Below are 22537 nucleotides of genomic sequence, written 5' to 3' on the forward strand. Positions count from 1 at the left end.
CTCAGTCTAGCCCAGTTGAGAATACTATACACATCCTCATCAACAGATAATAAACCATATCTATGTCCCACACAGATAATTTTTCCCCAAAATTTCCATTTCTACACTCTTCCCCTCCTGCACTCTCATTCCACTTTGTCTCTAGTCTCCATAATAATTTTTAATGCTTTTATGTCCTCCAGCCTTTCAGTCTCTACCCTAAAGTGCAGACAGTCGATATATGTTAAGTGGATACATACAATGTCTCTTTTTCATAGCCTGACTTCCTTCACTCAGCTACAAATCTTCCATATCCATCCACTTTCTAACTATCAAATTCCAGAGTCTTGTTTTTTATGGCTGAACAATATCCCATGGAGTATATGTGCCACACTTTTTCAGTCCATTCATCTGTTTGTGGACATTTGGGTTGCTTCCATATCTTAGCAATTGTGAATATTGCTTCAATAAATACAGTTGTGCAAGCACTTTTCAGACTGAGTGTTCTCCTGTCCTTTGGGTAGATATCCAGGAGTGGAATTGCTGAATCATATAGCAGTTCTATTTGAAGGTCTTTGAGGAACCTCCATATTGTTCTCCACAGTGACTGTACCAATTCACATTTCCACCAACAATGTAGGAATGTTTCCCTTACACCACATCCCCTCCAGCACTTATTATATTTTGTCTTTTTTTTTTTTTAATATTCACCATTATGACTCGGGTTAAGTGGTATCTCATTGTGTTTTTGATCTGGATTTCTCTTACAATGAGGGGTGTTGAGCATTTTTTCATATGCTTTATGGTTGTTTGTGTCTTCCTTAGAGAGTTGTTTATTCAGTTCATTTTCCCGTCATTTAATTAGGTTAATCATTTTCTTCCGGTAAGCTCCTTGAGTTCCCTGTGTATTCTGGTTATCAGTCCCTTATCTGAGGCACAGTTAACAAAAATTCTATCCCATTCGGAAGGCTGTCAATTCACACTAATTATGGTGTCCTTTGCTGTACAGAAATTTCTTAATCTATTACAATCCCATCTGTGTGTTTTAGGGATTAGTGCCTGTGGTTTGGGGGTCTTGCGTAAGAAGTCCTTGCTTATCCCAATGTCTCCCAGAGTTTCCCAAGTGTTTTCCAAGAGTAGTAGAATAGTTTGTGGTCTTAGGTTTAGATCTTTGATCCACTTTGAGTTGTGGTGACAGATAAGGGTTCAGATTCATCTATCTGCAGGTGAATACCTAGTCTTTCCAGCACCATTTGCTAAAGAGGTTTTCCTTTTCCCACTGGATTGACTTGTACCCTTTGTAAAAGATTAGTTAGCTGTAAGTTTGGGGTTTTATATCTGGGGTCTCTACTCTGTTCCATTGGTCCTCATGCCTGCTTTTGTGCTGATACCATGCTGTTTTGCTTAACACAGCTTTGTAATATGTTTTGGGGTCAGGAAGTGAGATGACACTCACTCTACTCTTCTTGCACAGTATAGCTTTAGCAATGCTGGTTTTTTCATGATTAGAGACAAATTCTGTGATTTTCTTTTCTAGATCTGTGAAGAATGTCTCTTGTAATTTCATAGGAATTGCATTAAATATGTAGATTAATTTGGATAGGATTAAAAAAAAAAAACAGAAATCATGTTGCAGACAATGAAATTGGGTTAAAAATGGAAAACTATGCAGCACACACCATGTGAAAGTCCAACACAGGCAGAGGTGGAGGTGCCTGGACACTCTCTCTCCTAGGTGAGGGAAGAAGAGACAAATTAACAAGAGAAAGGAACAAACACAGGGCAGAAAGCTGTTTTTGTTGTTGTTGTTGTTGTTTTAAAGGGAAAAAAAGAAGGGACAGGGAAAAACAAGTGGGAGAGAGAAACTTGCCTATCCGACAAGCACTGGGGTCTGAAGAACAAGTGGGAGAGAGAAACTTGCCTACCCGACAAGCACTGGGGTCTGAAAAGGGGGGATCCCTGGCTCGGGGGTGGGGGTTGGGCTTCACAGCCTTGAAGTTAAACCCAGAGGCCCAACACAGAAAGAGGTGGAGGTCCTGGATGCTTACTGTACTGACTAGTGACTAGCTCTGGGGTCTGGAAGCAGGGGCCCTGGCTAGGAGGTGGGGCTTCACAGCTGTAAAGCTGAACCCAGAGGCTCAGCACAGGCAGAGGTCTGTTGTTATTATTTCTCAGCTCAACACCGTTGCTCTTGGCTGAAGCAAGGCATATCTCCACTCTCTTTCTGGTGCCTTGGGTTAATTTCCTACTCCTTCAAGGCACCATATTCAGTTGTCTACAATGTATCATCACTCTATTTCAGTACACAGGAAGGAACAGGAGGTGTTAGCTCAAATGTAGAGAAAATGACAGTAAATTCACAAAATATCTGAAAAAGGCCTCCTGCTGTGGCATTTGTGTAAATAGTCTCTAACAAATGCCATAGAACCCTGAGAAATTAGTTTGGGAACTTAATTCCAACCCAGCATCATACTTCAACAAAAGAAATAGGCATAAAATATTGGAAAATTTAGCATAGACAAAAAAAAAGCCCATTATTTCATCATTAGATAAATTTGGATTACAGCCAGAAAAAAATGTCAGTGAAGAGTATCAGTGCTTGCTGATATGATGGGAGAGGAACACAATTTCAATACAAAGAAGTTACGTAGCCCCTAGTGCTATGGACTGTGTGTGTAGGTGTTACTTTCTGTCATTCGATGTAACACAAAAAATAATCTCCCAGGAACACAGTGTGGGAGAAAGTAGCTATGACCTAAAGCTACAATTCCAAAGGGAATGAAAAGAATTATGACAGCAGAGTCCTCAGGCATTTGGAAACACATGGAGAAGTAGCTTTAAAAATGAGTATGAAACATTACATGAAGACCTAATGAATATAAATAAAAGGCCAATTTATTGAAATAAGATATTACATTATTGTTGTTGCATTCATTGTTTAAAATCTTTAAAATGTCAATACTCAATAATGCCTCAGTAAAATAATGCAAAATCTGCTCTTTCCACAGAGTAATAATCAGGATAGTTATTGGTGATGATAACAGTTAAGAACTAGTAATGATGATATTAGAACATGTAATATCCAACCACAATAATTTGGGGAATAAACAATATCGCTCCACAGTGATAACTCTGGAGTACTTTCTATCCAATGCGACAGGGAAGTCCAAGTCTCCCTTAGGCTTCTTAATCACCTCAATATCCAACACCAGGAAGTACTTACTCATGTGCAAAGAGTTATTTTTTGTGATTTTCACATTACTAATAACGCCTGAGTCAGATGCACCCACTTGAGAACAGAGGATTCCACAACTATTCATCCAAATGTGTGCTCCAAAACGACTTGCCACTGCTGCTGCTACTTCTGCTACGAACAGAATCAGAAGTTTGGTTTTCTACCTACTGATTTTTTTCTGTCCAAAAAGGAGTTCTGGGACCAAGTCATTTGCTCCTGTTTCATCAGGATGGGACAAGGAATCTTCTCACCCAACACCCAACAGCATCTTGCAGAGTGCAGAGGCTGATCCAGCTGCTCAAGCTTCTTTTACCCTGGAAGCAAATTATTATCTGGGGCCCTCCATTATGTCGTTCTGCCACCCTCATTTCAGTACCACCCTGGATCCTTAGGTAGATTTTAGTAACTGTAGGCTTCAAAGATAAGAGATTAGAATATATATCATTCTATAATCTTTCCTCTGCTATTCTATAAATTCATGAGTAAAATAGGTATAAGGACCAAAGACTGTCCAATTCCTCCAAAGTAACATTTACATTTCATATACTAATAGATATGCCAGGACAGAAGGCAGCTTGCTCCATGACCCCATCCTGGTTCAAGGGTCTAAATCAAAACCTTGCATAGTCAAAAGCAATTTTACAACAGGACCAATGTTAATATCTGGTCTGAGTATTGAACACTTGCTATGAGCCAGAAACTAAGTAGTTTACATAGATCTGGATGGACAGAACCATGGGTATGATCTATCTAGGCACACAAGTCCTCTCCATCTTTGAGCCTATAAAACTAGAGAAACAAGTTATCTGCTCCAAAAAAAATAGGTTAGAAAGATATAGGATGCCAACTATAAGCATTCTGGTCCAAAAGGAGAGAAAATGGAAGGAAAAAGAGAGTCACAAGTCCCAAGCAATTTTAAAATTCAAACAAAATCCATTTGGCTGTCGCTGCACTCCCACATAGTCGACCACGGTTCACGTCCCGGACCCAGTGGCTTAAAACTCACGCCAGGCGCATGTGCGTGTGTGCCCAAGATCCCGAGAAGAGAATGGAGGAAAAGGGATTGCGGTGTGACCATCCCCCCTGGGGGGTGATTTCTCGCTTTCTGTCTCTATATCGCTCTCTGTCTGTCTGGCGAGCACACGCGCCCTATAGCAAAAACCTCTCAAAAAAAAAAAATCCATTTGGCTCAATACCTCAGAATAATCAGTGGTTCAAGACTCCATCTTCTGGAAACACAGAGCTCCATCTTGATCATTCTTCCTTTGTCTTCAGCAGTATATGTTTGCAGCTAGGTAGTTTTATCAGCCTTTTTCTTCCTTGAAGAACTCTGAATGTCTAACAACCTTCTTTCATTTTATTCCTTCTGTCCCTTTCATTCAAGCCCATGAAGACACCTCTGTCTCTATATCGCTCTCTGTCTGTCTGGCGAGCACACGCGCCCTATAGCAAAAACCTCTCAAAAAAAAAAAAATCCATTTGGCTCAATACCTCAGAATAATCTGTGGTTCAAGACTCCATCTTCTGGAAACACAGAGCTCCATCTTGATCATTCTTCCTTTGTCTTCAGCAGTATATGTTTGCAGCTAGGTAGTTTTATCAGCCTTTTTCTTCCTTGAAGAACTCTGAATGTCTAACAACCTTCTTTCATTTTATTCCTTCTGTCCCTTTCATTCAAGCCCATGAAGACACCCATGTGGGTCTTCTGTATGAAATAAAAGCAGTTAAGATCTGTTTATGAAATGTGAGGTCTTTTGAAATTTGTTTGGTCCAAGAGAAGCATAAGTAATGAGGCCTTGGTTATATCCTATGTTTATTGGGGTTGTTGCCCAAAAGGCATGTTTTCAGATATAGAAAATAATCCATACTGCAAATAGTTACAACGTGCTCCTCACCCTTTCTTTATTGTCATGTTCTCAGATATGAAGAACAACTTGTGGCCAATCACTTGCCTATGCTACTTTAAACCAACCAAAGTAAATTCTTGTAACCTTGCCCCTTAGCTCTCTCTTTGTTACAATAACTAGTCCTTCAACAAACATCTTGGTGTGTACATTCTACACAACTGAAATCTGTGTTGGCTGGGTGTTGTACTCAGTCCTTGGTTCAGAAAGACAACTTTGGCTTCACTTACAGTGTCAGCCTTCCTTTTCAGGGTGACACATGTATGTCATTGAGGATCCACTTCATAGAGAAGAGACTCCTCCACCTGGATTTCCTGTGTTATCCCATCTGGCTTCTGCTGAGTGGCTAAGGGGAATCTAATCACAACAAAGAGCTTTCTGTCTGACTGAATACTCTGAACTTTTGATCCTTTGGAGGCACTAGCAAAAGTCTATACAGATACACCCTCGGTTTTCTCTCAAGAATACACTTTCTTAACAGTGAATTTTTCATTATGGCATCATTTGCAATATGGATAGACTGCAAATTTCTCAAGTCTTCAAGTCCTGATTTCTTTGTGCTTAATAGCTTTCCTTACAATTTCCCCCTTCCCATTCATATTTTTCTATAGGCAACACTTAGGAAATGTTTCTCTCACACTTTTAGTGCAACAGGCTGTGTCTCCAGCACTTTGCTGAGAAATCTTCTCAGCGAAATATCCAAATTTATCTTTTAAAGGTTTTGCTTTCCACATAACTTCAGGACATAATTCAGGCAAGTTTTCTGCACCATGAAACAAGGATGTCTCTTCCTCAGGTTTCCAATAGCATGTTGGTTATTTCTATCTGCTCCCTCACTGGCTTGCATTTAGCATCCTGATTTCTATCAACCTTCTGTTCTGATAGTTTAGATATTCTCTAAAGTAGTTTAGATATTCTCTAAGTTTATTTCATTTCTTTTTTTCTGTGCTCCTTCCAACCTTCTCAGTCTTTTCTAGCTGAGTCATTCATATCCAGATTTCTACTAACATTACATTGAAGACATTCTAGACTTTTTCTGTCATGATCCTCAGATTTTCCCAGCCTTTCTTCACTGCCCAATTCCAAAGCCACACATTCACACGTTTAGACATTTGTTATACAGCATCATACTTTCAGGCACCCAAAACCTGTATGTGTTTCTCACTGATGCTCCTACACATTAGAAGAACTTTAGTGATTTGAAAGAACACAAATGTGTTACGTTATCATTTTAGAGATCTTGAGTCTGAAACAAGTCTCACTAAACTAAAATCTAGGTGTTGAAAGGTCTGTGTTCCTTTCTGGTGGTTCTAGGGGTAAATCCATTTCCCTGCCTGATCTGGCTGTTTTAGACTGTTAGCATTTCTTGATTGATGGTATCCCTTACTTCTTCAAAGTCAGAAATGGCCAGTCAGATCTTTCTCACATGTAACACTGACTCTTCTGCTTTTTCTTTCCTATTTACTCTCATTACATTGGACCAACTGGATAATCTCCTTATCTCAAGCTGATTACAGACTTTAATTCTATGTGCAACATTAATCCTTCTTATCATATCAAATAATGCATTCACAGGTTCCAGGAACTAAGATATGGGCATCTTTGGGGGCCATTACTACCACACTTACACTACATTGTTTAATCCTCACAATTCTGTGAGGTATGTATTACTACTACCTTCATACTGCTAGTAAAAAAAAAAATAGACTCAGAGAGATTGAGTTATAATCTCAAACTCTAGCTCAAAGCCAGTTCATGGCGAGTCAATCTAGTTTTATAGCTGATGTATATATAAATATGTCTCTAAGTTAAAATCAAGACTCATTTCAAGCACCATGTTTCAGACATTCCCACCTTATCTTTATCTTTTACTTTTTATTGTTTTAAAAAGGTACATTTATTCTGAATCATAATCAAACTATTATATTTGGTGATCAACAGTATAAGTGAAAAAAAAACTACATTAAAACCCTTTGTTGGAATGCTTTACACTTTCCACAGAACAGAAACTAAAATAACCTGTTATACAATTAGTCACAAATACAGTCCTCATACTTTTTGCCCATACACATGAGTATTGTCTAAAGCATGTCTTCTTTGCAGCAGCTAGGCCCTGTCACCACTGTGCTTGGCTGAGTTCACAAATGTGTTGTAACCTGTAGCTTCCCTGTCACTTGCCTGGTTCTCCTCTTTTGCTAAGCTTTGTTTCTTGGTAGTTAATTAAACCCTCCTGCCACTGCCATAGCTACTGTTGCTGCTGGAACTGCCATAGCCACCTTGATTGTGTGGTTTGGCAAACTACTGGCCTCCATCTGCATAGGGCCAGAGCTTCTGCCTCTAACGTTTCCGCCCATCATGGATCCAAAATTTGAAGACTGATTGTTAGAACCACCAAAATCATTGTAGCTTTCACCACCTCCAAAATTGCTTCCATCATTACCAAATCCACTATAGCCACCTCCTTTTACCCTATCCACCACCACTGTGGCTACCACCAAAGACACCATAACCACTGAAGTTTCCTCCACAACAAAAGTTGTCGTTACCACCTAAACCACCTCCATGACCACCACCAAAATTTTTAAAACCACTTTGACCTCTTGGGCTGGAGGAAGCACTAACCAACTCTTGCTGGACAGGTCTTTCCTTATGTCACAGTTGTGGCCATTCACGGTATGGTATTTCTGAATGACGGTCTTATCCAGAGAGTCATGATCATCAAAAGCAAAGCCCTTTTTCTTGCCACTGCCTTGGTCAATCATGATTTCAGTCACTTCAATTTTATCATACTGTTCAAAGTTATTTCTTAGGTGATGCTCTTCAGTGTCTTCTTTAATGCCACCAATAAAGATCTTTTTCACAGTTAAGTGGACACCTGGTCTTTGAGAATCTTCTCTTTTGAGATGATCCTCTTTGTCTTCTCTTGAGACAACTCTTCCATCCACCTTGTGTAGCCTTCCATTCATGGCTGCATCCACCTCTTCCACAGCAGGACATGTGACACACCTAAAGCCCCTGGAGCATTTAGTGTTTGGATCTCACATTACTGCACATGAGCATTCCCATTGCTCAAAATGGCTCCTCATTCTCATCGGTTTTTGCAAAGCTCAACCCTTTGATGGAGAGCTTCCGAAGCTATTCAGGCTCTTCAGGAGATTCTAACTTAGACATTACAGCAGTGTGAAGAGAGACTTCAACAACACTTTCTCAAGCAATTCAGTGAGTTCATGAGATACCCTCAGGTATGGGAGCAACACATGAGTGCTGGGTTATCAGACTCAACACACATGCTGATTCTTGTCTGACGCTCTTGAAGAATTAGAAATGCATGAATAGTAAGCAAATTTTATCAGCAAAGGAGAAAAAGCTTCCAGTGCAGTGGAAGGAGGCCTGAATGGGTTGCTGAAGAGTAGCTGGAGGGGAGGGGGGTTTATCTAGTAGTCCAAGCCATGGGCTGGCTTCCTGGTATTATAAATTAATCAGAAGAAAAACAGAGACTTCATTAAAAGGAAAACAGTAACTCCCTTACCCTATGCACCTGTAAGTGGGGTCTAACTCCTGTCTCAGGAGGATTCTATCCTAAGTAGATATGAAATGAATAGACCTCTTGAATGCTCAGATGGCAGCAGATAAAAACAGACTGGTCAAAAATAAACTGACTCATGCAACCACTTGGTTGAGAGCAAATCTGAATCACTGTGCTTCCTGTACTTCTGGTATACTCTTGGGCAGTTCTGGCAAACTTCCATGTTCTAGTTTTAAAATTTCCTGGTTTTAAAAAATATCTCCTATATTTTTTTGCTTTAAAACTTGGTCTCACTTATTTTGTGTTCCTTCTGAACAGTTTATAATAAAATAAATGTTAGAAGCAAACTAAATGCCCATCATTAGGAAAATCACCATGTCCTAGTTAATACTATTCACACAGAGAAATTATAACATATAAACTGATAATGGAAAACATTTCCAATCACATTTAATTTTTTTTTTTTTGGAGAGGTTTTTGCTATAGGGCGCGTGCGCTCACCAGACAGCCAGAGAGAGACAGAGAGACAGAAAGCGAGAAATCACCCCCCAGGGGGGATGGTCACGCCACAATCCCTTCTCCTCCATTCTCCTCTCGGGATCTTGGGCACGCATGACACGCGCCCAGCGTGAGATTAAGCCACCGGGTCCGGGACGTGAACCGCGGTCGACTACATGGCAGTCCAGCGACATAGCCATTATGCTAACTGCTGGTTCCCCACATTTAAAATTTTGAGAACACTGATAATTAAGTGAAAGCGGTGAAACTTTTTAAAAATTTTTTAAAGAAGAAAAAAGTCTAACTCAAAAATCTACATTTTAATTTCGATCTTTAAAAATACTTTCCTTATTATTCAAAAAGCATTATTTCTCATTATGGAAAAATCAGAAATACAGACAAGTGGAAGAACATATATTTATAATTCTGGAAATTACTTTATTAACTCTTTAGTAAATCTCTTAAAGGTCCTTTTCTAAGCTGTACGCTGTGTGTTGTATATGTAATACTCATACTATACGCTATTCTCAATGAAAGCACACTGCAAAAATACTTCAAAAACTGCTTTTTAAGTCTGATACTATATTATGAATATATTATGTCAAGACACAGATTTCTAACACATAGCTTTCAATTGCCACATAGTATTCCATTATCTATACAAGTCATTATTTTTCTTAGTCAGTTTCCTATTATTGTGCATTTAGGTTGTTTCTACTATATGGAAAATGCTGCAGAATCAACAAAATTGCCAAAAAAAAATGCATTAGGAGCAAAATATCACAACATTAAAAAAATTAAATCTAAAAATGTACAAAATAATTTTGAGCATTTTTTAACCTATTGGGGTTTTTTTATTTAAAAAAAAAAAAGGTTTTTGCCATAGAGTATGTGCATTTGCCAGAGAGAAACAAAGGGAAACAATGAAAAGAAAAGTGAAAAATCATCCCCTGGAGAGTATAACCACAACACAATTCCTTCTCCCGGAATTTTGGGCCCACACGCACTCGCATCTGGCATGATTTTCAAACCAAGTCTAGGATTTGAACTGTGGTTAGCCATGTGGAAGTCCAGCATTGTAACCACTATGCCACTGATTGGCTCTCTTTACCTATTTCTTTTTCCAGTATTATCTGGATTATTTTTTCTCAATTAAATTGCTTTGATAAAATCATTTAAGGGCCCAGCAGTTGGCATAATGGCTATGTCGCTGGACTTCATGCAATCGACTGCAGTTTGAGTCCAGACCCGGTGGCTTAAACTCACAGTGGGTGTGTGGGAGTGTGCACCCAAAATCTTGAGAGGTGAGTGGAGGAGAAGGGGTTGTGGCATGACCATCCTTCCCGGGAGGTGATTTCTCACTTTCTGTCTCTCTGTCTCTCTCTGTCTTTCTGGCAAGCATATGTGCCCTATAGCAAAAACCTCTCCCCCCCCCAAAAAAAAATCATTTAAACTGAGCCTGGTTCAGTTCTGTCACATGGTCTTTCATCAAAATTAAAATTAGTACTGGGGAATGTGCCTCTGATGAGAAGGAAAAAATATTCAGCTAACTTAAGAGAAAAAATAAGAGTTGAGTATTATGACATTGGGGGGGACAGCAAAGAGAATACAAATGATTCAGATACATTTATTACCCAGAGCATGCATGCCAAGATCATATTAATCTGAAATATGAAAACAGTGTTTGCAGCCATACCTTTGGTTTACATCAAATATTCAAGTGAGACCTTTCCAAGCCAAAGTCACCCACCTTGGCTGTGAATGCTGTCAGTAAGTGTTGCCCTCGTCCAAATTATGAATTGATCTCCGTGAGTCATTTGTCCTGAAATCTAAGCAGACACTGTTCCTTTCCTCACTAAATGTTCTGCTCTGTGGAGTTACAAAACAAATGTAGCATGCATCACGTGTTACTATGGATTGAAATGCTTTCTGAATTATGAAATGGCTGCCTTCTTATTGAGACACTCATGGAGTCCAAATATGTCCAAGTTCATGTTTCCTTTCAATTGTATGAGAACAAAGACACTTTCTAAGATGCGATAGTATATCTTTAAAAATGTTGAAAAGTGAATAATTTCCTCTAAATGTAAACAATAAAAATACCTTTGAGCAATAAATTCAATGTTTCTCTCTGTATTATTCTAATTGCAGATTAGCTATAGTAATTTAATTTAATACACCTCAAAGGCCAGCATAACTTTGCCTGACATGGCCAAAATGTCACTGGTTAATTTTAAATAAATGACTACTACGGTTTTTTTGGCATTATAAACCTTGTGTTTTTTTGCTCAAAAGATAGTTATTGCATACTGGTCACTAAGGATATAAAGATGGGAAAGTAAAAGAAGGCTTACATTGAGACCAGTATCTCTGGGATTTAGAAGAGTACCTGGACACAGTAGATTTTCAATAAATACCAAGGGACAAGAGAGGGGGAAAGAAGAAGAAGAAGAAAAAGAGGAAAAGAGGAAAGGGAGAGAAAGGAATGCAGAACAAAGTTTTAAAACCTAAAAATCTTTGAAGTTGTAGAGGAGCCCTGGGCTAGGAGGCAAGACACCTGGGTTCCTATACTCTCAGCTGCCTCATGCACCTAGAGTCTGTGGAAAGTACTGCTTTTCCCTGGGTCATAATTTTCTCACTCCTGAAATACAGGATTTGTATTCCATTTCAGTTGAAATTTCTAGAATATAATAAATAACACTTTACCCACAAAAGCACACATTTACTTTTCCTCTCTGCCTTTTACTCATGGTCATCCTTGTGGCAGGAACTCAGCTCCCTTTCCTTCTACCATGCTTTCACTATAAGGCATCATACCTAAGGGTGATCATCTTCTTCCAGCTCTCATCCTGTAGCCTAAGAATGAATAGTGCTTTCTCCTTTTGACCTTTTTGTTTTCCTAGCCACACAAGAAAGGGGAAGTAGTCAGTTAAATTTCATCCAGATAAGTAGCACAATGTATGCAACTCTTAGTCAAAGAGATCAACCTGAAATACAGGCTCTTCCAAGGAAAGTGATGTTCTGAAGAAACAGCTATTTTAGACTCATGGCAACCTCTAAAACATCAAGTGAGTTCAGGGAAATGAGTTTGGATATTAGGACACAGCAGAAGAAAATGTAAAGTCCTGGACTATCTTGCTGGGTAACAAGTGTTGAGCTTGCTAACGTTGCTTTCCTGTTGGGGTTTGGCTACTGCCTTCTGGGCTCCCATTAAAAACCTTTTGTCTGACAGTTAACTACTTTTTGCTTTTTCAAAATGTCACAGAATCTACTTAGCCAATAGATCACCTCATGTAAGGCTACAACTTCTCTTTTAAATATTGCATTAATCGTTTATAAGTCGGACAATGTGAGTTATTAGCTTGGCAGCAAAATGGCTTTTCCTCTTGGCTCTTTTATTCTTTCTCTTATTATTACAAATAAACCAAACCAATATTTCACAATGGATACTTATGTCATGTCCCCAGGGTCAAAATAATGCTCCTTTGTTTCCACCTGTCACTCAGCGTGTATACTTTGCTGCAAAGGCATTAGCTCACTCCTCCCCAGTCATGCCCATCAAAGATACAGCCCAGCTCACTGTGCACATCAGTGGAGAGTCTAAGGCTGGTCCACAGCTGAGGAGAGGAAGTGAGAGAAGTTCAGATGATGTATCCAAAACCTAGATCTAGTCTAGCTCTGTCACAGACCAGCTGTGCCATCTGGGGAAGGTCACTTGGCCCTTCAGAGTTCTCCTCTAACATGAAGGAGTTACAAAGACCATCTCTAAGCTCGAAATTGTGTCATCATCAGACTCTTCACTGTTCAAAGTATTCCAGAAAGAGAGAAGAATAGTTATGGCAAAAGCATATGTTTGTAAATGATGGTTATCAAAGAGCATAAATGATGTACAGAATGCATGAGAATAGTGATTGCTGCTGGAATATATTGTCCCCCTTTTTGAAATTGAACTGGTGGTGCAACCAGTGCTCAAGTTGGGGGAGTAGAAGCTCTTATCTCATCTTCTGGATCTCTCATAAATCATGGCCTTAGGTAGTCATTTAAATTTTATCTGCCTCTCTTTGTGGCCAGCAGGTGGTTAAGGTTCCCATGAGGTCAACTGTGTTTTGAATCCTGGACCTGGTAACTTGAAACTCACAATGGGCATGTGAATGTGCATGCCCAAAATCCCAAGAGGAGAATGAAGGAGAGGGGATTGCTGCATGGCCATCTCCCTTGGGGCAGTGGGAAGTGGGGGGAGCATTGATTTCTCACTTTCTATCTCTCTGTCTCTTTCTGTCTCTCTAACAAGTGCACATGCCCTATAGCAAAAATCTCTAAAAATAAAATAAAATAAAGAATCTGTCTCTCAATTCCCTCACTTGCAAGACAGATATCTTTTCTGTGGATAATAACTGGCTAGAATTGGTTTAAGTGGGAAAACCCAGCATTGTTACCATGTGAACTTACTTGCAGGATGCATTTGCTCAAGAATGCTGAGTGACCTAAAATCAACCCTCTCTGCAGGGGTTGGAGGTAGGAGGCAAAAATGTCCATAGCAACTGAATAAAAAGAATATTATCTGTTTCTAGAGAATGAGATAAAAAGCAGCAGGTGCTCTAAATTGTGATAGTCAGGACTAGAATGCCTGCAACTCTGGAGAGCCCCAAGCACCAACAAATCCTGGACTGACAAACAGCATCACCTCATAACCCAACCCCTCCCTGCTCATTGCTCTATAAAAGATCCCTCTTCTTTACACCCAGGAGACATATTTGAGCCAATCTCCTATCTCCTTGTCTGGTTGCTCACCAATAAACCTCCCTCTTTTCAAAATGCCCAGCATGCCTGATTTTGGAATAGGATGCATACAGGCAGGCAAACTCTTTAGGTTCAGTAATGATATTGTGAATGGAGTGCTACATGAATACTGAGAAACATTGGCTCAGGTCACTGCGTCCAACTGGCCACATCTTGGCACTGTGATCACATTAGTCTGTGTTACCATGACTGAGGGTTTCTACGTCATGTGATTATCTGTGACACTCTAAATGTCTTTATTTCTTCGGGTATGTGAACGGGTTTGTCATATGGCTGGGTGCTGCTAGATTTGTGTGGTATTTCCAGCCTAGCCAACTTGAAGAGTTGCTATTAGGACTATAAAATAACGCACATAAATGATTTGCTAATTTCATACTTACAAAGAGTTTGCTCATGTGACATCTGAATGTAACAGCTGAATAAAGCATTTCATTACATTTATTAGTATTACTGTATAGATAATGAAATCTGGAACTTAATTGATTCACTTGAAATAACTCAGCTAATCAAAGAATAACTATATTTTGAACCTAGATCTCTATTCTGCACATTTCAGTAATACTTTTTCTCATACTACAAGGCCTGGTTTAAAAACCCTATTTGTAGCGTGTGGTTATTGATACTAAGGAAAAACTGGAATAAAGACTTATACTGCCTGGCATGATTTATTAGTTAGATTTTTTTTAAGTCATTGTTTTATTTTCTACTTCTCTACCATTGAAGATGAGGTCAACATTAATGGCAAAGTCAGAGAGAACTGACCGTTTTGAGTAACTGGAAAATAAATTTTGCCTGAAAGACCTGCACCACATGTCCTGTGGTTAAAATTGTTAAAATGTCTGCTTACTGCATGAGTGTATGGACTAAGTTTGCACATGATTTGTTCTGTGATCAATACTTTCTCCAGCAGATACCAAGGCTTTATCTTTTCTGCACCAAGGTGCAACTGAGTAGTCTTCAACAGAGCAGGCAGGCTATGAGCTGAGAACTACTTCACAGGATCTAGGGTGAGTTTTCACACAGTTTCCTTTGTCTTGTCATGCTGGGATCACTTGGTCAAGGTAGGAGTTGTTTTTGTAATTATGATAAATTTTCTTATCTGTCAAAAGAGAATGACAGCAGTCATTTTGTGAAATTAGCATGACTATTAAACAATGTGTGCTGAGTGGTTTGCACAATAAATGATAGTTATATTAGTAGAGATAATACTACAAGGTAATACATTGAAGATCTTTGCCATTTAGCACAGAATTCCCATCAACTAAGCCACGTAATCAACAATCTTCATTTCCATTCTGTATTCTAAGAATCATTTCTGAAATACTTGAGGGAATGACATTAATAAAATAAATTTCAGTAATAAATATCAAAGGAAACTATCTTTGAATATTTTTAATCTAAGCTTTGCACATTTGTTTAAAACAAATTCATTTCTCTTTTACTCAAAAAGGATGTCTTTCTAGTTCCCTTACATGTGAGAGGCCAGCTTTAAGTCTGTATTGAAGAATATTTAAATCCATAGTATTCTGCAGGTCTTAATGTTATTAAGTTAAATTTATTTAACAAAATAAATTTAAGGTTTTGAAAAAAATGTTTTCTAGACACCATTCATTCATTTAATTATTGAATATTGACCAAGGGCCAGAGATACTCATTTTCAAGAGGCCTGAGTTCTGATCTCTGAATAATGATATGCCAGGGTAAAAAAATCATGAACATATTTCTCATCTATATAATATTTTCTCTTCCCAGGACTGTTACAAAGATAAAAAAAAAAAATAAGAGACATGGGACCAAGTGGTGGTGAGGTGATTAAGGCAGCTGCATTCCATATGGCATAGTGGGTGATTTGCATTTGAGACCCTACAGCTTGAGAAGCACACTGGGTGCATGTTACCGTGTACCAAAGTCCCAAAAGGAAAAATAAATAGTGGAGAAGGGATTGTGGCATGAACTCCATAGGAGTACTTTCTCACTTTGCCTCAGTGTGTGTGTGTGTGTGTGTGTGTGTGTGTGTGTGTGTGTGTGCATTTGCCACACAAATGAAGAAGAAGAAAGAAGAAGAAGAAGGAGAAAAGAAAGAAAGAATAGATAGGAAACCCTGTTAATAATTTAAAAGAATTAAAAAATATAAATGTTACTCAAGTCTCTGAACTTGAACTGGAAACTTTCTGATGTGGATTGCCTCACAGAGCATCATGTTTTACCACTGTGCCATTGTAAGGGCCCAAGAATGTAAATTAATAACATGTTTCTAGAGATTAATTTGGCAAAATATACCAAAAGTTTTAAAACTATGTATACAGAGATTTCATTTCTAGGAACTTAGACAACTGCAAGGATATTTGTGCTGCAGGGTTGGTCACTGCATGCCTTGACCATATCCCCAGTTGAAGGATCTGTCTCACCTACAATCTTTCCTGAGCATCTGGGACAATTTTTTTTTTTAATTTGACATTCATTCACTGTACATCATCACAGCATACAAAATGACATTTCCCATCCAGAATATACCGTATTGCTTAATCAATATTATTTTTTGTTATCATCAACAAATAATTTTTCCTTTCTTGTTTCTTATATATTTTGTATTTTTCCCCTTTGATTCCCTACTTCTCACCCTCTACCATTTCCCACCCCACTCCCACACTGTCTCTGGTATCTTCAGTTGTTTTCCATGCCTCTTATTTTCACATTTTATTAATGTACCCCCGAAAAATCTTAATTAAATACTTTCAATAGCAAGTTCAGCTGATATATACATATCTGTGTCTGGCAATTTTTATACCAGATAATTCTGATTCCTTTCTGTCAGAGCTTAATGGACCAAAAACTGAGCCATCCCAAAGAGAGTAATCTATGGACTCTAGATAGATGTCTAGGTGACAGGATATAAAGTATTTAGCAGGTACAACAAAATAACTCTCTTGAGAATGGTAAATTGGGAAACCAACAGACTAGAGTTGTTGGTAACAAAGACAGGAACCAAAAAGTTATATTGAAAATTGCCATGATGCATTAAAAAGGACAAGGTCTTTACATAGCATGCAAAATTATCAGGAACTCTGAAAAGCAGAAGACAGTAGAAAGAAGAAAATGAACTAGATGTGCAGCAAAGAGAAGCTCTCCTAGCACTGCCTTAAATATCAACGGCTTTGTAGGTTCAGTTCAGTAAAACACCTTTCACTGATGAATCTCAGAAGAGTCTGTTTCTTGAAATCAAAAAGGTTCTCATTAAACCAACTTCAAAGGGAAGCAACGTGTAAGAATGTGAAATTGTGATGCTAAAGTATGTTAATTAAATGACAAGCTCATGATATGTTTTTGTTTTCTCTTTTATGTGAGATATGATCTGCATCCTTGTGACAATTTAATCTTGGAGAAGAAAATTAGTACAAATACTCTTTGACTATAAGATCAAGCTGTGTTTTCCGATCTAAACCCCCCAATAATAATTCAGTATTTTTAGCCTTCCCAAAATAATTTGATATTTTTCCAAATGGTAAGGAAATCTATTACAGAACAATATATATAAATAATTGCATTCTTTCCTTGACATTTACATGTACAATGTGTGATAAAAACAGAGTTATAGAAAGGTCAAAAAGGATATTCAAGGGGGTTGTCAAAAAGTTCATGGAAAAAATGATTTATAGATTTCAACAAATATTGCACCAAAATAGACATAGTATAATATCACTTTTCCATGATCTTTTTAAAGTACTCTTATATACTAAAAAATTGACCTATTGACCATGACCAATAGGTCTGAATGGTGATATTATAGACTTTTCTTAGGAAGTATTTCCTGGGTTCTTACTCTTTCTATAATGACATTAATAATTTCGGAAAATAAATAATGTGTGATTGTGAATATTGGTGACATTGGATATCACCTTTTACGTTTCTTCCAAGGGCTGGTTTCCCTGGAATAGTTTGAAGATATTGATTCACCATCAACTCTTTCAAACTTACCATTATAAATGAATGCTACTAGTCAAAAACACAAGATAAGGGTCAGCCCTGCAGTTGGACATTGGGAAGAGGTTGATAGTTTTAACTCAACCCCTGGCTAAGTCATTAGGACCACCATGGCTGGGTCCTGATTGTTCTTTTCACAACTGCTCTGCTTCGCTTCCAGAATTTAGGAGGAAATGCCACAGACCGTTATTGGCAAAGTGAGTTATCTGATGTATTATTCAACATGGAAGTGTTATCTTAATGAGAAAAAATCGGTAGCTGTGTTTGTTTATTTTTGTGATAATGTTTTGAGTTAAAATTCTCTAATAAACCTATCATTAAGGTTTTATAAGATGGTTGTTCAATGTTAGTTTATTATTATAGTTTATTTACTTAGTAATGACTTTAAAATAGATTCCATTTATAATCTGAAGCAAATATGATTTTAATAATCAAGAAATTGTTACTTTTATGCCATGTTAATCATTAAATTGAGCCAAGAAATAACGGAGTTGATACAGATGAAAATATTAAATCTCTCGCAGCAGACTGAATAAAGCTATTCGATCATTTGAGGTTTACCAATGAGCTAACTCATTGTGAAAAGATAATAACTGATTTAATTAGTCCCTATCTGTTAGAGATTCAATTAAATGCAGCTCAGTTTCTATAACTACAAACCTCCTGCCATCACGCCATCCCCGGTATTCTCTCCAATGTGTTTTGATACCACTAATGGGTAAATCCAATTATCAAAAGAAAGGAATAGAAGGGATTATAGAAGCCATGACATAACTACAGTCCAAATTTTGTCCTCCACATTTTGTTGAGTCAGCATTGACTCAGTGGTATTAAACAATGAATGGATCCGCAGACCCCCGGACAAATTTTACCTTCCACCATCAACATCTCTCTGATTCCCAGGAGCTCTCTCTGCACTTACTTTACAGTGTCACCATGGTATATTTGCATGGTGACTTCACAAATGGTAAGTTCGTTAAGGTGAAGGGCAATATCTAATTCATTATGAAGTAATGAGACAAAGAAAAAAAAAAAAGAATGACAAAGCTCGCTATGCCATCTTCTACCTTTTAACAAAAATGTTATCGTTCTATTAGGCGTAAAAGGATTTTTGATGTACTGTCTTCTCAGAAACTTTTATAGGGGAGAGAAAAGAAAGACTGAAATGGTAAAACCTTTCCTATTATGTATTTTGTGCTGCTGCACACAGTGGGCTAGAGTACAGGTCGAGTTTAGCAGAAAGCCTTAAGAGTCTATCTCCACATATTTAAAGGCATACTCAGAGAAAAGAAGAGAAGTTGCTCTGCACAATCCAGTGAGGAAGATCAAGTTTCTCGGGTTACTGAAGGGTGTCGTTCCTCCTAAACTAAAATCCTGAGATCTGGAGAATGACACTCAAAGCGTTTGTTTTGGGGGCAGGTGTTTAACTCCCAATAATCACTGACCAATTGTTCGTAAATGCTGACGCTAAATTTTTGTACTGACCTCATGGTGGACTGATAATAGAACATTCTCTGAGTAATATTGATGTAGGAAGTGGGGACATTAAAGGACTCTCAAAAGCAAGACTTGTCTAATATTTAATTTGAAGAATATTTAACTTAAAGTTGTTATTGCTGATCTGTATAAACTTTTGTGTCATCAAACTTAAATGGTGATTGACGCACAAGTGCTTTGTGAGAACAGATTTTATTCTGGTTGTTGCTGAGAGTTGGAAATTGAACTTAAAAAAAAAAGAGTGGGATATGGTTCTGTCTTGGTCGGCATAGAACAGAAACAAGAGAAAAGAGCATATGCATGGTAACATGTAAAAGTTCAGCAAGACCAAGAGACTGAAGCAAGAGTGACCTTTAGGATTCGATCTCTGTCAGTAGATAACTCCTCAAAAAGACCACCAAAAACATAGAAAAATGAAAGCTATGTTTAATGCTTATTGCAGTAAGGGAGGTTACCACCTGGACAGAGTCTTAGTGGTATCTTGAAAGAGCGAGAACAGAGGAATGGTGTATTTCTTTTTAATTTCCAGAGGACGCTTGTACTCACCAGAGAGAAATAAGAGACAGAGAGAGAGAGTAAAAGTACTCCCCAATGGGGCATGGTCACACTTCAATCTCTTCTCCTCCATTTCTCCATCCTGTTAGGATATGAGGCATTTATGTACACATGCCCAGGGTATTTTGGGCTGGGATTCAAACCATGGTCAGTTATGTAGTATCTGTGTGGTATCGTACTCCCTTAATCAGAAGGCCATAGGGTTGTCCCAGGGTCTGGTTTAAGGTGGGTCTTTCAATGTGGGAACCTGGTCAAAACTGGGCATAGTTTGTGATAAGTTTACAGCTTACAGTTGGCCCCATAGCATAGCAGTTAAGTGCTATGCATAAGGAACCAGATGCCACATAGCTAAGCATGATTTGAGTCCTGGCTCTAGTGGCATGAAAGACACACTGAGCCCATGTGCATGCATGTCCTACTTCCCCATGGGGTAGAGTAGTGGAGGAAAAATGATTGTGATGTGATCGCATTCCATGAAGGGGTGGGGGTGTTTTCTCTCTATCCAGAGCACATATGCCCTCTGACAATAAAAGAGAAAGGTTTTGAATTGGTAGACAGAGTGAGGAAAGGGTTTTGAAGGGAGTTTTGAGGAGTAAACATCCTTCGGCCCAGCTGCAGTGACATGGTGGCAATGCAGTGCTCTGCGATGCTGGAGCCATGTGAAAGACCAGATTCATGCATGGTGGGTATTCTTGCACATGACCATAATCCTGGCTGACTGGGAAGGCTGGGGAAGAATCTCAGCACAAGATCTGTTTAGAGGACTTGTTTCTCTCTCTCAAAGAAATAAACAAACTTAAAAAAAAAAAAGAGTAAACAATGCTTTGATAAGCCCAACTGAATAATCCATTGTATGAGTAGGAAGCTGTTTACCCTGATGTAGGATATTTAGCTAGTCTATTGTTAAAACAAGTAGATTTCAGAAAGTTTATGAGACAAACATCCTCCTGGGCAAGAATTACCCAGAAAAAAAATATGGTTTAATGCAGTGTGTTAGATAGTAAATTAATGCTAAAGTAGGCAGTAAGCTGCAAGTTCCAGTTTTGAGTTACCAGCAGATCCAACTCATATAAAAGACATCAGATTTCTCAGAGGTAAAATAGAAAATCTGATCACATGTAATGTAAGTTGTACTTGTTATCTCTGGCATACAGTAGTGTCAGACACATAGTAGGAACTCAGAAAGTACTTATGTAAAAGGAATGAATAAATAAATGAATGTGCAAACGAGAATGCCACCTAATATTGTCTAATTCAAAGTCTAAAAGCTCAAGTGTTTTAATATCCACTATCATAATGACTCCTTGTGTCAGCAAAAGCTATGTCATTGAGAAAAAGAAACAGCAACCCAGTTAAACTTCAGACATGAGCATATGAGCATGTCTGATGACTATAGACCCACTAGAATCTTGCATAACAAATCCTGAATTATTTGAAATAAAGTCTCCCAGAAAAAGCCACATGAAACCTGAAAGTGACCAATCATAAAGCATAAGCAACTGGTAGCTCAGGCCAGTTCCTTAGTGCAGTAGTTAAGCCCTGTACATAGGGAGCTAGATCCCATGAGGCAGACTGTGGTTCAAATCCCAGCTATGGCAGCTTGAAAAAACATGCAGGTAGGGGTCAGCAGATGGTGTAGTAGTTTCATCATTAGACTCCTATATGACTGACTGTAGTTTGAATCCCAGACCCAGTGGCTTGAAAATCACACCAAGCATGTGTGCATGCAAGCCCAAGATCTCAGAAGAAAGGAGAAGGGATTGTGGTGTGGACATCCCCCTTAGGGGTGATTTCTCACTTTCTCTGTCTCTATCTCTCTCTCTCCCTGGTGAGCCCTAAGGCAAAAACCTCTAAAAAAATGGAGGACTGTGTGCATCTGTGCCCCAAATCCTGACAAGATGAAGAAAGGGAGAAAGGAATGTGGCCTGACAATGTCACAGTAAGATGTGCTTTCTCTCTCTAGAAAGTGCACATACCCCTGGCAATAAAAATAAAAATAAAATAAAATAAATAAATACAAAATATTGTCTCTGCCATGGAAGATAAGCAGAACTCTCAGAGTCTTGTCTAATATAGTGATGTGATTCTTCCTTTTGTAACCTCTTAATTTCTGCTTGAGGAGACCCACTGAACTTAATGGACTGATGGCTTTAAATTTCTAGGCAAGCAAAAACTTTAGATTTGTTTTACATATGATTTGATGGTTTTTTGATACTTAGTGTTTAACCACTTTAGTAGAATCAGAATTCAGATAAATAATGGAAATGTAGATTATGAATAAACTCGAACCCCATTGTCAATGAGATTCCAAAATGGCAAGTATTGTTTCCTCCATAATTATAGACACAAACGATGTAAAATCAAAAGTTATTATAGCGTAATTTAAAAATATAAGTAAAGACAATAACATGTAGATTGTGACTCAATGGTTATGTACTTCAAATAAATATTAAAACATTCAGTGGACAATGACATGATCTATTTAAAACCAGAACTTTCCCCCAAGAAAATCTAGGACATTTGGTCATAAGTCCAGAAGAATCTTTACACTATTTTTCCTTC

General features: G+C 38.2%; 1 pseudogene; it reads right to left on the minus strand.

The window, feature by feature from the left end:
* Positions 1-7338: 7338 nt before the first annotated feature.
* Positions 7339-8162, minus strand: LOC102479347 (heterogeneous nuclear ribonucleoprotein A1-like; annotated as a pseudogene).
* Between the last annotated feature and the right edge of the window lie 14375 nt (positions 8163-22537).

This window comes from Tupaia chinensis, unplaced genomic scaffold (assembly GCF_000334495.1).
Source record: "Tupaia chinensis unplaced genomic scaffold, TupChi_1.0 Scaffold150006_1, whole genome shotgun sequence".
NCBI classification, from domain to species: Eukaryota; Metazoa; Chordata; class Mammalia; order Scandentia; family Tupaiidae; genus Tupaia; species Tupaia belangeri.